Below are 16,016 nucleotides of genomic sequence, written 5' to 3'. Positions count from 1 at the left end.
GTTCCCCAAGGGGGATTAAGCATATAGAAATGATAATCATATATGAAAAATGCAGCCCCTATAGTAAATTGTGATACACGAGATAGAGAGAAAGGGATAGGAGAGAAAATCCTTGCCCCCCAAGTAAGAAGGACAAGGGGAAAAGGGGTACACATCTTCCAATGGTGTTTATTTTCAAGTCATATGCCTTCCTAATGGAACAAATTGTCTAAAGGAAGGAATATGTACTTCTCAAGATATCATTCCATGCAAGGAGGTATATCCTGCTTGAGAATAATCGCAACCATAGAAGAAATACGTTTTCCAATAGAATGAAAGAAAGAGAAGAGGTGCATTATTAAAGAAACTCCTCTCTAAGAAAAGTGGAAAACCAAAGAACAATCACCTACTCACATAAGAATAACCCAATGCAAGAAAGGAGATCTAATAATGATAATACACAAAAACAAACACAAGTGTATAAAAAGAAGAAGGAAAATGGACTTCATATTGTTAGACAGTTCAAAATAACGGAAGACAATTGAGAGAGGAGGGGGGGTGGTGAATTAGTTGTCACAGATTACCAGAACAATTAGCAATTTAAACTTTAATTCCGGAATCCAAAACATTTATAATGGAATGCTTAAACCAAATACTAGAATAGAAGTTAAACCAATTAAGCATAAACAATAATCACATAATAAATACCATCTACATTACACCAAGATTTGTATGTGGAAAACTCGATAAAGGGGAAAACGACGGTGGGAAGCCTACCCACAATCAGATAATACTTCTGCAGTAAGTATGTAAATTACAATTGAGGGGCCAACACTTGCAGGAAGGCCAACACCCTAGAGCGTAATGCTCATCACAAAAGAAGCCTCACTGACTACATAGAAATCCAAACTACAATCTGGAGAAGTGTTGAACTGCAAAAGATAGCATCTCCTATGCATGTGTACAGTTCTAGTTAAGCTCAATACCGGAGGACTAAATCCTCTTACATAAACCCAATTCAATCTCCAATGATTGACCAAATCCTCTGCCTGAATGATATTACATTGTTCATACATTAAATTCCTTGACCATGACCTCTAACACAGCCATGATGATCTACAATGAGATCTTGCATCTATATACAAACCCTCGACCATAAACAATTAAGTCGGCCACCTGATAATAAACCAATTACACAATTACAAACCTGTCGGCCTTAGACCAAACAAATAATATCCAATACATAAAACATCTCAAAAATACATCGAGAGGTCCAATCCACACATTACATTAAAGCTGGTCCATAACCTAGATCAACTAGGAACCAATATAGGTCCACACGCTACAACAATGATCTCCATCCACCAAGTCTTGAACATGATCACCAACAACATCCTGAAACTCTACCAGAAGTTGCACAAACACCACTTATGCAATTCATCAAAGATCTTCATCAAAAGCTCTCTCGATGAAACCCTCGCTGGAACCAGAAACCAAGCTTCTAAGCAAGTAGGATAACATCTGATCACCAAACCAAAACCAACTGACCGAATATGAGCATGAATATCATGAACAAGAAAATTCCATCACCAAACTATACCAGAGCCTACAAAATAATGCTGGATCCAAATCAACCATAAACCACTCAACCTACTGGGACCAGAAGGGTGTCGGTAAAGCATCCAAATAGCTAGTGCTGGCATCAATGACAAAACATCAATGAAACACATAATCAATTCCACCAAATGGCCAACAATCTCCCCCTTTGGGATTGATGGAAACACTAGATGTGAAAAATATATAAGTACCAAGAAATGAAAAACAAGTCTCCCCCAATGGAAGACAGGCAACAAACCCACATACAGCTCTCAATGTCAATATCTCTCCCTTTTAATTTTTCTTTTTCTTTCTTTATCTTTTTCATATCAATATCTCTCCCCCTTTGGCATCAATGCCATAAATTTGACAAAAATATCAAAGAAAAAATATAAACCACTGAATCCCAAAGCTGACTACTCCCCCTGAGTAGTAGCATCCCACATCACTGCCGGAATGAATAGTATCTCTGATAATGCATGTCAGACTGATGCCAAACCACATCAATCAGGTCTCTATTGGAGGGGCAGAAACTTCCAATCTGTCTCTCAGGTACTCAAATGATTCCTTGGGCAAAGGTTAGTGAAAATATCTGCAATCTGCTCTTTAGTGTTCACATAAACCAGTCTAACTTTATTTGCTACCACCTTTTCCTTTAAAAAGTTATACTTGATGGATATGTGCTTTGTTTTAGAATCAAATACTAGATTCTTTGATATATCAATAGTAACACAGTTATCACAGTGAATAACTACCAGTGCATCATAATCCACCTTTATATCCTTCAACATTTGCTTGATCCATAAGACTTGTGTACAGTTTGTAGCAGCAACATACCCAGCTTCAACAGTAGATAAAGAAATAAAGAAAGCTCCACCAAAAGTTGTCTTTCAGTCATCAACATCTCCAACCCAATCAACATTTGTATATGCACATACAGTAAAGTTATAATCCTTAGGGTACCACAAGTTGTATTTTGATGTACCTTGCAAGTATCATTAATCCTTTTCACCGTAATCTCATGATTTTCTCTAGGATCACTCTGAAATATTGTAACATTCCAAACAACATTCATAATGTTAGGCCTCGTCCGATTCAAATAAAGTAGACTTCCAATCATAGATTTGTATCTTGTAGGATTTACCGGTGCAGAAACATGTTTTCTTATCAATTTCTCACTTGTAACCATAGGAGTACTTACCGGCTTAGAATCTCCCATACCAAATTTATTCAACAATTCCTTAGCATATTTAGTTTGACAGATGAAAATACCTTTATCAGTCCGATTAATCTGCAAACCTAAGAATTGTTTTATCTCACCAATCATAGACATCTCAAATTCTTTCTCCATATTCTTAGAAAATTCTATGCATAACTTATCTTCACCTCCAAAAATAATTTTATCAACAAATACTTCAATAATCAGTATATCATCATCAGTGATCTTATAATATAAATTGTTGTCAGCACTGCCCTTATTAAAACCAAGCTTCAAAAGATATTTATCCAATCTTGCATACCAAGCTCTATGTGCTTGTTTCAATCCATATAAAGCTTTCCTTAACCTGCAAACCATATTTCTATCATCTGATAGTAAAAAACCATTAGTTTACTCAATATAAACTTCCTCATCAAGATCCCCATTCAAAAATGCACATTTAATATCCATCTGATAAACCTCATAGTTTTTATAAGCAGCATAAGCAAGAAATAATCTTACAGCTTCAATACTAGCTACAGGTACAAAAGTCTCTCCATAATCAATTCCTTCCTTCTGAGAATATCCTTTACAAACAAATCTAGCCTTATTCCTTATAACTTGACCATCCTCATTCAATTATTTCCTAAAAACCCATTTAGTTCAAATAACATTTTTATTTTTAAGCCAATGAACCAAGGTCCATGTGTTGTTTTTCTCAATCTGATCTAATTCTTCTTCCATACCTTTCAACCAATATTCATCTTTACATACCTCATTAGTTTCCACTCTATTTCTTTTCTTCACTCCATTGCTCTTATCCCCAATGGTCTAATCTTTTGAATGATTCAATCTCACATACCTATGAGTCTTCTAACTTTCTATTCCTCTTCCCCATTCTGCAGTTATTGTAGAATTCTCTAATACTGCAGAAGTAACTGGTTCAACACACTATTCCAATAAAGGTGCTACCGGTTCAAATATAATCATTTTCATTGTCGGTTCATTCTCATAAACTCTGATTTGACTTCTGTTTAGCTCATCTACTTTGACATTAGCACTCTCCACAATTCTCTGCAATCTCTTGTTATAACATATATATGCTTTGCTTTCATTAGAATAACCAAAAAATATGCCTTCATCACATCTAGGATCAAATTTCCCAATGATATTATCTCTCCTGATATAACATTTACTACCAAAAATTATGAAATACTTAACTGTAGGTGTATTGCCAAGCCATAATTCATAAGGTGTCTTACCAGTTTCTCCTTTGATATGTACTCTCTTGAATGTATAAACTACTTTTCTCATTGCTTCTCTCCAGTAGATATGAGGTAGACTAGATTCCATCATTATTATTCTAGCAGCATCCAAGATAGTTTTGTTCTTCCTTTCCACAACTCCATTTTGTTGAGGTGTCTGGGGAGCAAAAAATTGTCTTCTTATACCATGCTTCTCACAAAAGTTATTAAACTCACTGGATGTGAATTCTCCACCATGATCCAACCTCAAACATTTAATCTTCAATCTTGTCTCAGTTTCCACTTTAGCCCTAAACATTTTAAACTTGTGAAATGCTTCAGATTTTTCTTTTAGAAAAGTAACCCACATCATTCTAGAATAATCATCAATGATTAGCATGAAATATCTATCACCTTGAAAACTTTTAACTCTAGCAAGGCCACACAAATAAATATGAATAAGATCAAGAACATCATTTTGATTTATCCTGTATACTCCTAAAAGAGGTTTTGACCTATTTACCCATTTGACATTCTTTACATACCAGATTATAGGGCTTCATAATCTTAGGTATATTCCTAACTACCTTAGTTGAACCAATCTTCACAATGCAATCAAAATTCACATGACATATCCTTTTATGCCTTATCCAACTCTCATCAATCTATGTAATCAAACATGTCTTGTCACCGGAGTTCAAATGAAATATATTACCTTTTGTCTATGTACCAGGTGCAATCTCCAAACCAGACCTGTTTATGATTTTGCATTTTCCATCCTTGAACTGTAATTGAAATCTCTTATCTACCAATTGTCCTACACTCAAAACATTATGCCTTAAACCTTCAACATAATAAACATTGTCATTATTGTTCTTACCATCTAATGATATAGTTCATTTTCCTTTGATCATACATGCTTTGTCATCTCCAAATCTAACTAGATCACCATCAAATTCTTGCAGAGACAGAAACTTCCTTTTATCTCCAATCATATGATGTGAACAACCATTGTTAATTACCCATTCATCCTTGTCTTCAATTTTAGCAGCAAGTGCCTTCTTCCTTCCCATTTCCAGAACCACTAGAAAAGTCTTCTGCCGGTTCATCATTAGAATCAGTAATGCTTTCCTCATCCACTATGTAGCATGATTTGTCTCTATTTTTATTATACTTGTACTTGTTCTGATATCCAGGGTTAGACTTAAATGATCTTTTAACTCTTTCTTCAAATCTTGTATTCCTTTCAAGACATCTAGATGTAAAATGACCAATCTTATTACATGCAAAATATTTACTTCCTATCGGTCCTTTAGGTACTCTTCTAGAAAATAGTGCTTCAAGTTTCTCAAACTCATCATCTTCTCTCTTCATATCTTCTAATTCCTTCGCATATAAAGCTTTCCATTCTTTCATACCAGTTGTACATGTAGATGCATGAAAAGCAGGTTCAGATTTCACAGCTCCAGAAGGTCCAAATTATTCAATCTCAAAAGAAGATAGTTTCCCAACCAAAGTATCTCTATTGACAGATGTATTAGCCATTGTTCTCAACTCATTAATAGAAGTAGCCTTCATTTTGTAAGCCTATGGTAGGGCTCTCAAGACTTTAGAAACAATTTCATCTTCACTCAGAGTTCCACCAAAACATTGAATTCCCATAACAATCTCATTTACCCTTTCCATTAATGCAGTAATTCTTTAATCTTCTTCCATCTTTAGATTTTATATCTCACCTGGTAACCATCAAGCTTAGCAATCTTCATTGTAGGGTCACCTTCATTAAGAGTCTCCAAATTATCCCATATAGCCTTTTTAGATGATTTGTTAGAAAATCCAATTATTTGTTGATCAGAAAGTGCACACAAGTTGGCTTCTCTTGCTCTACAATCATTCTCAAGGTCCTTGTCTAGGTTTGCTGGAGGAGAATTTCTAGATCTCGGATTATAAGGTGTGACACCATTCTGTGTGATCTCCCAAATCTTCTTTCCAAGACATCTCAGATGAGTCTCCATCTGAATCTTCCATATTGTGTAATTTGTTCCATCAAGCCTCAGAATATCCCTTCAAAAGATAGCTCCAGAAGAATTGGATGAACTTGAACTGTTAGTCACCATAGGATCTTCCTCAAGCAGTTAATCTTTCTACAGAGAGGACCAAAGCTCTGATATCAATTGTTAGATAATTCAAATAACCAGAAGACAACTGAGAGGGGTGGGGGTGAAATAGTTGTCACAGATTACCAAAACAATTTAAAATTTAAAAATTAATACCAGAATGCTTAAACCAAATACCAGAATAGTAGTTAAACCAATTAAGCATAAACAATAATCACATAATAAATACTATCCACATGACACCAAGATTTGTACGTGGAAAACCCGGTAAAGGGAAAAACCACGGTGGGAAACCTACCCACAGTCAAATAGTACTTCTGCAGTATGTGAATTACAATTGAGGGGCTTGTACTTGTAGGATGGCCAATAACCTAGAGCGCACTGCTCATCACAAAAGGAGCCTCACTGACTATATAGAAATCCACACTACAATTCGGAGAAGTGTTGAACTACAAAAGATAGCATCTCCTATGCCTGAGTACAGTTTCGGATAAGCTCAATACTGGAGGAATAAATCCTCTTACATAAACCTAATTCGATCTCCAATGATCAACCAAATCCTATGCCTGAATGATATTACATTATTTACACATTACATTCCTTGACCATGATCTCTAACATAACCATGATGATCTACAATGAGATCTTACATCTATATATACAAACCCTCGACCATAAACAAACAAATAATATCCAACACATAAGACATCCTAGAAATACATCGAGAGGTCCAATCCACATGTTACATTAAAGTCGGTCCATAACCTAGATCAATCGGGACCCAATATAGGTCCACACGCTACAACCATGATATCCATTCACCAAGTCTCAAATATTGTCACCAACAGCATCTTGAAAATCCACCAGAAGCTACACAAACACCACTTATGCAATTCATCAAAGATCTTCATCAAAAGCTCTGTCGGAGAATCCCTCGCTGGAACCAGAAACCAAGCTTCTAAGCAAGCAGGATAGCATCCGATCACCAGACCAAAACCAACTAACCAAATATGAGCATGAGTATCATGGACAAGCCAATTATATCACCAAACTATACCAGAGCCTACCGGATCATGACAGATCCAAATCAACTAGAAACCACTCAACCTATCGAGACTAGAAAGGTGTCGGTAAAGCATCCAAACAACTAGTGTTGGCATCAATGACAAAACAACAATGCAACACATAATCAATTCCACCAAATGACCAACACGTGTTTCTACCCCAAAGTATGTACAATTGAAACAATACCACCACAAATGATAAAGAGCTCCCGTTAAATGGGATAGTTATGTCATAGGGTGAAGAGAAACATGAAGGGAAAATAAGTGCTAAGGCACTATGTTTTTACCAAGAAATTCAATTAGATCTATTGTGAGACAAATTTGTGCAAGATCATATTGCATTTGAAAAAATTTCTTAAATGCATAGCATTTTCCAAGAGAATGTGAATATGAATCATGAAAAATACAATATTCAATACCTTTCTCTTCATTAAGATTTTTGATTTTATTTTGAGGAGGAAAGGAAATGTTGTTGTCATATTTTAGTCTCCAATAGGTTCTTGCAGCTAATCTTTTAGGGTGATAAATATTGCCTTGACATAAAGGAGAGGGTTTGTTAGGAGAGGAGGGTTGATTATCCACAATTCTAATTTTGCCACTATCTATGCCATCTTGAATAGATTTTTGAAAATCAGGGCAATCATCAGCATTATGGTCATGGGTTTGATGAAATGAACAAAAAGGACGTTTGGAAGAAGAAGCATTCTTATGGGCTCTTTTGGTTTGTTGTTTTTGGAGATAATCTTTAAAGTTTTGGAGCCTAAGGAGTTTGTCCATAGAAAGAGAGGTACCACTTCCGAGGCCTTTTGTAGTAGTTTGTGTAGGAGGATTTATAGGGACATGAATTCCATGTTCAAATTTCCCAATTTCTTGTCCTTTAAAACCTTATTTTTCTATTATATGAAAGCCACGATTATAAGAATGTTGCAATTGACTAGATGGAGGAATGAGATCATGAATTTATTTGAAATCTGATGTGTAAGGAGGAAGAAAAGGATTTGTAGATGGAGTATAATGTGAAATGACAATCTCCTTTCCTTTATCAAGCTTATGCTTTTTGGAAGATTGGGGAGGAACATCTTCATCATCTAAAAGCTTATTTTTAGTTATTTCTATGCAAGAGGAAAGGTCATGAATAAAATGCATGACATCATCCTCCCTACATATACTTTGATGTTGAAGATAGGTCTTAGGAGAATAAGAAGGATCTAAAGATGTAAGAATATGAATGTTATAACTTTGCACCCCTTCCTCAAGGTTATGTGTATGAGGAGAAGATGTGTCCATGTCACTTCCCAATGCTTGATCTTTTTTAAAGAGATCATTGGTTAAAGCATTAGGTCTTATCTAATCCACACAAGATACCCTAGGAGAGGTACAAAGGTTAGGATCTCTAGGTTTAGGGTCTACAAAAGCCTTAAGTTGATTAACATATAAAATGCATTTCGTTAACAACATCACCATAATGCAACATAAATGATACATGAAAGCTTTGAGATCTAATTGAAAATGGAATAATTTTGATATCCTAACAACACAATATGAGCAATTGCTATGAATAAAGAAAAGCAACATGAAATGAAAGAAAATCTTATCGAACACATGATTATAGTGGATATATGTGAAAATCAATATAATTATATGTGAAAGAGAAAGTAAATCCAATTTATTAATTGCCATTCAAAGTCCCTTAATTAAAATCTTGATTTGTTGGAAAAGAAGATCTAAAATTAGGACCCTTTTATGAAAATTAATTTAAAATTTGAATTTAATGAAATTTGAATTTGTGTTCGACCTTAGAAGGTGTTAATATTGATAAAGTACACCAATTTTACGGATTTAAGCAGAAAAACACAGTCAATTCCATCTCCTGAAATTTTGGGAAAAAAGTCGAGGACCATGGCGAAAGTGCACACGGTCTGACCAACTTTTTTTAAAAATTTCAAGGATGATAGGTATTATGATATTATTGTGGAATCTAAAAAAAATAGCTGATTTGGAGATGTCTAGATTGGTCAAATTTGCAATCAAAGGTCGAAAATAGAAGGATCTTAAAAATTAGGTTTTTATGATTTAACTGTTGAATTTTTAGAATAAAGAGACAGATTTGAATTGCAATTTTGAAATAGAAATTAGATCCAGAATAAGAAATTAAAATTTTACACTTCACAAGCTTAATTTCCTCAAAATGAAAAATTAGGGTTTTTATGCAATTAACCTCTAAAATTTGCAAATAGATCAAACTTGAAAATGAAAATTTGAAATTTGAATTGTAATTAATCAGATCTAATAATGAGAAATCAAAATTAATCTGTAAGACATTGGGTTCACCAAAATGTAAAGTGGAAAAAATGAACCTTAGTGACTCCCTACCTAGGAGAGAGAAAGGAAGTCACTAGGATGGTTTTTTCACTTTGGGAACTTTACATTCAAAAGAGGGGCTTGAATCCACTAGATCCAAATCCAAGGGAAATAAGAATATGAATTCCAAGTGGATTGCAAGGGTTGAAGTATATTTTACCCTCTTTTGTAAATAGGAAAGTTGACTTGTTGACTATGTGGAAAAGAAAGAGAAAATGAATGAAATGAGGAGCTACCGGTTCGGGATAGCGTTGTAACTTCGGATCTGAGTTAGTTAGACTGATATGGATTTGCCCTGCAAATTTGGAGAAAATTTGTTGGGACCATGACGAAAGTGTACATGGTCCTCTGAAAAATCTGTGAAACGAAAGGGTTTTTCCGCCTCTGTAAATGGAGACCAAATTTGAAAATACAACTGCACACCTGCATTCTACACATAGAAAGGAAGGGAAAAAGGGTTGTGGATAGGCATTTTCCTAAGTCAAACCCCATTTGAGGAATCAACCTTGAAAGAAAGTAATTGCAAATGCTGAAACGTAAATAATGGAAATGTATACCTTGTAGATCTGCAATTTGTTGATGATGATTGCTTTGCTTCTTGAATATAATCATAAGTGTTGCATGAAATGGGATGTAACATGATAAAACCCTAACACGCACATATTCTTGCAAATTAATTTTGTAATGTTGCTCCAATGGATGAATGAAGAAGACTTGAATGCTTGAATGCTTGATGAAGACCTTGAAATCCTGTGTTGTATCCTTATACCTCTCAACCTTATTATCTATCCTTTTGTCCCTAAATGAGGGAATTGAATCTCCTTTTATAAATGCCTCAAGAATTAATTCTCAATCATTGAAGGTCGACAAAGAAGAGTTGCAAACCCCAAAGTTGGATTGTGCATAGGAAACTGGGCGAACCCAACATAGGGCCACTCTAAGAGGTGGGGAAAAGGGCACCATGCCATTGTCCTGCCCTATTTTAGGGCCCGGACAGGGTCTAGAAGCAAGGACAAGACCTGAGCAAGGAGGGGTCCAAGTAGAGAAGGGTCTCAATCAGGAAGGAGGGTGTCATCGCTAAAGTGAGGACTTCAAATGTGTTTAAAATTGGTAGGGTTGCAATTTTATGAAACTACAAGAGGCTGTCAGTGGAAGAAGTGCGGCGGGATGAAAAGTGGAAGTTATTTTGAGGGATGTTAGAATTCTCTTAGCTGACCTTGATAGTTTCACTATCCGCCATATTTACAGAGAAGGAAATGTGACTGCAGACTTGATGGCTACTTTTGACATGCTGCAAGATGGCTTACAATGTTGGAGGAATGTTCATCCGTTGCAAGTGGCTACCAAGGAGATCCTTGAGAGGAAAATTTTAAGTGCTAATAATGTTGAATCTCCCTATGTTTTGCCTCTTATCCCTTTGTAATCTGATGATGATTATAAATTTTCAAATTTTGAGCTTTAAGTCAGAGCCCGACAATTACTGGATGGAGATCTCATGTGGTGGCATATGGCCTAGTCATTATTCCCCAAATAACCCAAGGTGATCGGATAATGATTTTACTTCCTTTCAAAGTACCGATATCAGGAAAGGTAGTATTTTTTTAATCATCGAGACGAATGACATTGGTGTTGATGAAGGCAACAACCTATCTTGCTTAATCAATACTGGGTGGATTGAAGGTTCACACGAGTGGAATTGATCTCAAGCTTGGTGGGTTTTGTTAAACACGACTTGTAATAATTATGGTGATTATTGCACTACCTTATTAAGGAGTTTGGTGGGTTTGTTTCTGGACTCTTCATTTTCTCCTGAGTGGCTTTGCAATTCTAATTCCCTACTTCTCACTACTATTGTTAAGCTGAAGGAAGTGGATATGGGGGGTGACAGACTAAGAATTGATCTGGATAAGATAGATGAATTCAAAGCCAAGTCGACATTATGGTTTGTGTGCATGGAAGGAGGGATAGATAAATTCATGGAAAATATGAAGGGAAATGATGAGAGATTGTCTAAATAGTTTGTGGCTTCTTGGGCTGACAGAAGGGTCACTATGGTTGGATTTCCATTTGAAGTGAATGAGGAGGTTATAGCACAGGCGACGTGCCTTTCTATGGAGGGCTGAAAATGGAAAAAGAAGAGCCATATTGTGGACACCACTAGTCTAAATCAATTCTTCCGTAATGGTGAGAATCTTGTGAAGTGGACTGGTGGATTCAATCATGAGGAGCTTCCACCATCATGGGATGAGGTGTGCTAAATCATCATGAAATTTTTTACCATCGAAGGGTGGTATGGGGTTTTCTACTACTACCATCTCCCATTTCTCAATCATCTTAAAAATAGGGATCTTATTTCTATTCAGTTCTTTTTACTACATTCTATGGCTACTAATGTCAAAGATGATGCTGAAGCAAAGAAAAAAAGTAAAGATTATACTATTCTCGATCAAGGTTTCATTCTTCACCTATATAATTTCCACTTGGCTCTTTGCCCTCCCTGCATGATATCTGTTCAAAATGTGCCTAAAATTTAGTCCCCACCCTTGGCCACTACTAATCTTGAAAAATTCTCTACTCTTATGCTTGAACCTGACCCCTCCATTTCTCACCCCTTACAAGTCTCTACTCTCAACAAGAAAAGAAAAAAATGTGCCTGCTACTCAGAGGACTCTAAACCCTTTGAGCCCAAGAAGGTGAAGATTCAGCAAATTGATGCCGATGTGGAGATCACTGATGAAGCTAACACCCCCCCATCGCTCTGTGAGATTGGTGTCCAAACCCCCTAAAAAAGATAAATCCGTAAAGGACCCCTCCTCATCCCATGACATGAGTGGTTCTAAGAATGCGGGAGATGATACAAATCCCTTAGCAAAGCGACCCCATCCCATTCCACCTCGGCCCCCCTACCTGAAAGATCTACCCATGTCTCTGAAAGCTCTAACAACTATATGAACCCGACTATTGACCCCAATTCCCAAGCCAATTATTCATCCCCTACCCTAAGGATTGAGAAAATGGTTATTGCGAAGGAAGTGGATGACAAGCTGCTAGAAATGGAAAAGAAAGTGAATGCCCTAAATGAGAAAACGCAGGAAATTGTTAGCAGAGAAGACATCACTGAAAAAGGCTCCAGAAGGTCACCAAGTTTGCGTTGAAGGTCATGCACAATTCCGCGACCACCCTTTGTCTATTATAGGAGAACACTCATAAAGCAAAACAGAAGGAGGAAGAGGACTACAAAGACCTCTTTAAACTTCTCACCAAAGAATGGGGTAGGATGCTCCTGCCCAAGCTCAGTCATGGCAAAAAGAAATAAGGATGCTTTCTATATGGTGGTTTTTTAATTTTTTGGATGGCCTTTGCGGCCTTAGGTTTTTTAGTTATGATCATAGTTGTAATATTTGTTGGTTCATCTCTGACTTGGTTATTTTTAGCCCTATGTGGCATATCTTACTGTTTATTATGACTCTATTAAAGTTTGTTAATATGGTTAGTATGTTTAAGGTTTTTGATAGAGAAAAGTTTTAGGAGGATATGACCATGTTGTAATTCTATTAATAGTTGTTCTTATACTGTTACTTTGCCTGTATTTGGGTCAGCCCCCTAGTTTTGGCTGCTTTCAATATAAAAAACATAACTTTAACTAGTCCAATACCTTACATGTCTATGCAACAATGTTTATATAGATAAATAAATAATTAACGAATCTAAGATATATGTAAGAACATAGCTTTAACTAGTCCAATACCTAATGCTTCTCTACTATGGAAAAGATATAGATAATTTAAGGAATCTAAAACGCTTTAACTAGTCTAATACTTAATATTTCTCTTAAATGAACTTTGCAATAAGAATTAATTTTAAAATGGAATATACCATTGAAATAATTTTTATGATACGATTACCTCCTAATAGCTTCAACAAAGCATTGAATCTCTTCAATGGAACCATCCACACCATGAAAGTCATCCATTACTGTAGTGAGAAAAATAGCAACCTACAAGTTTTTGTCAAGCAAAGTGTAGGTCACCAAGTTTGGATTTTGCACTCCATCTATTAATGTACAAAATAATGGAAACTCTTATTAAAATCTCAACCTAACACTGACATTATTTCAATCATAATTTCCAAAAACTACCTACTTACTTTTCCAACTCTTGTAAGTCCTCATAGTGGACTCTTGGTAGATATTGTAGTCTTTTCTGGCTAAAGTTAGAAAACAATCCTTGCCTATAAAAGGGATCTTGCAAACCAATTCAAAGGTCCAATAGTAAAGACTATTGGAAGTCATCTAGAAGCATATAAATTGTAGAAGCATATAAATTATAAAATCAAATAAATTGAAGAGATATAAAGATATGAGGATGATCCAGAGGCTTCCAGAATGATCCGGAACAAGTCAGAGGTGATAAAATTGAAAAATAACAAAAATCTAATTTTTTCGGTATTTTCTACATCTTAGTAAATCTTATTTTTGGAGGTCTTCAGAGTGGAATTTGGGGTCGAAAGTTTCATCAGTCTCTTAACTTGATAAGCGCAAGTCATAATGTTAAGGGACTGAAATTATTTCTCATTGAGACCTTTCCAATGGTGTAAGCCATTTTGAATTTCGAGTTGTGAGATGAAATTTATGGCCCCGCCAAGTTGGGGTACCTAAATTCCTAGTTTTTTTGAAAATTTGTAATTTGTTTGTTATTTTATTTTTGCATAGACTCTTAATTTTCAAATCTATTGGATTCGATAGACTATTGGAATTCCATGTGATGTTTAAAACTCAGTTTTGGATAATATTATGTGAATTTTTATGCATACAACTTTGGCTTTTCGAGTTTTTGTTATTGTCCATTTTATTGAACAATACTTGCAGGTTTCGGCTTACCTTGTATTATCACAAATTCATCACTGAATTCGGCTCAGAAGATCCAGTCAAAAGGTTGTAAGATGTCTTTCCAATCCAAACATCATCAAAACCAAATATTTTCAAGTATCTTAGATATATCAAAACCAAAACATGCAATGAAAATATTTATTTCAAACAATATGAAACCAAGTATTGAAGTACAAAATCCAATCATAAGAAAAATATTTCTCAATTACCTGTAGACATCATCTAGAACCTGTTTTATCTCAGGTTTGAAAGGTATTGCTATACCTAAGCTTTCCAAAATATTTACCATTGAGAGACCAAGAACCAAATTTACAAGATAAGCTCTAGGCATTGCACCAACAAGAAGAAATGTATGTTACATTTCCATGAACATGACAACAATCTCATCAAATCATACAAATGAGCATTTAAAGACCAACCTCCATTCTCCAAATTTTCAAGCATTGAATTTAAATACTAAAGGTAGCTAGATTTTCTAGTCTGCACAAGTAGTTGCAGAGGGACAATGGAAGAGTGATCCATCCTTATTCTGATATCTCAAAACTTTATTCCAATCAACTATTCTTTGAATACCCTCAACTATGAAAATGAGGGATGTGTCATACTCATTCATATGGTTTATTTCATTACTGAAATTGAAAAAAATAATTTAAAATTCAAACTAATTGAAAAATTATCTTGGATTTTTTCTTTCTTAATGAACATTTTTGTAGGAGGTGAATCGTAAGGGAGTTCCAAACCACGGGGGCTTCACTTAGAGAACTTGGGTTATATCACGTGCGTTTGTGGCATACTAAAGAATCTCCCTACTTTCAAATTTGAATTGTTGGATAAGATCCCAAAAACTAATAGTGCAACAATTAGTATTTCATACATCCATACAAGATATTGTTGCAATCATCTCAGAAAAATGAGGCACAAGATACTTCAAGTTCAATGGGCCATTAAATCATCATATTTCCTATGTATATCAAATATAGAACTTTATGAAAAGCATAATTTAATTATAGATCTCACCTGATTCTTAAATTTAGATGTATAAAATGAAATGAATCATCACTAAGATTGTAACACTAAATAAATAAAAATCATGATGCTTTGATTAATTTCAATTTTTGCAAATTCACAATTATGTTTAGTAGAATTCTCAAATTGAAATTACATAAGTTTTCTCTAATACTAATATTTGCAACCCCTTCAAAATTCCATAAGGAGATAAAAAATAACAACCCTCGGTGCCCAAAATCTTAGGATCTCAACTAGTTATCTAAACATTGTGTTCATGGATGATTTTATAAATGAAGATCTAGAATTACACTATTCAATTAGGGATCTTTCAAGCTAAGTTTTTTGCCCATACTGATGCTTGAAAGCTTCACTAACATTTTCTTTATAATTAGTTTTATAATCTTTAAAAAAAATATATATATATTGTCAATTAAGACATCCTCAAATATTCTAGCACAATGATAGGTCGTTTTCTAATATATTAATAGAAACCTCTTTATTTACTTTGTTGTTTTATCTTTTAATTGTAATACATCTTTTGTAGGTTCATCTTACTTGACC

The sequence above is a fragment of the Cryptomeria japonica genome, chromosome 5 (assembly GCF_030272615.1).
Source record: "Cryptomeria japonica chromosome 5, Sugi_1.0, whole genome shotgun sequence".
Taxonomy (NCBI): domain Eukaryota; kingdom Viridiplantae; phylum Streptophyta; class Pinopsida; order Cupressales; family Cupressaceae; genus Cryptomeria; species Cryptomeria japonica.
This window is presented reverse-complemented; position numbering follows the sequence as displayed.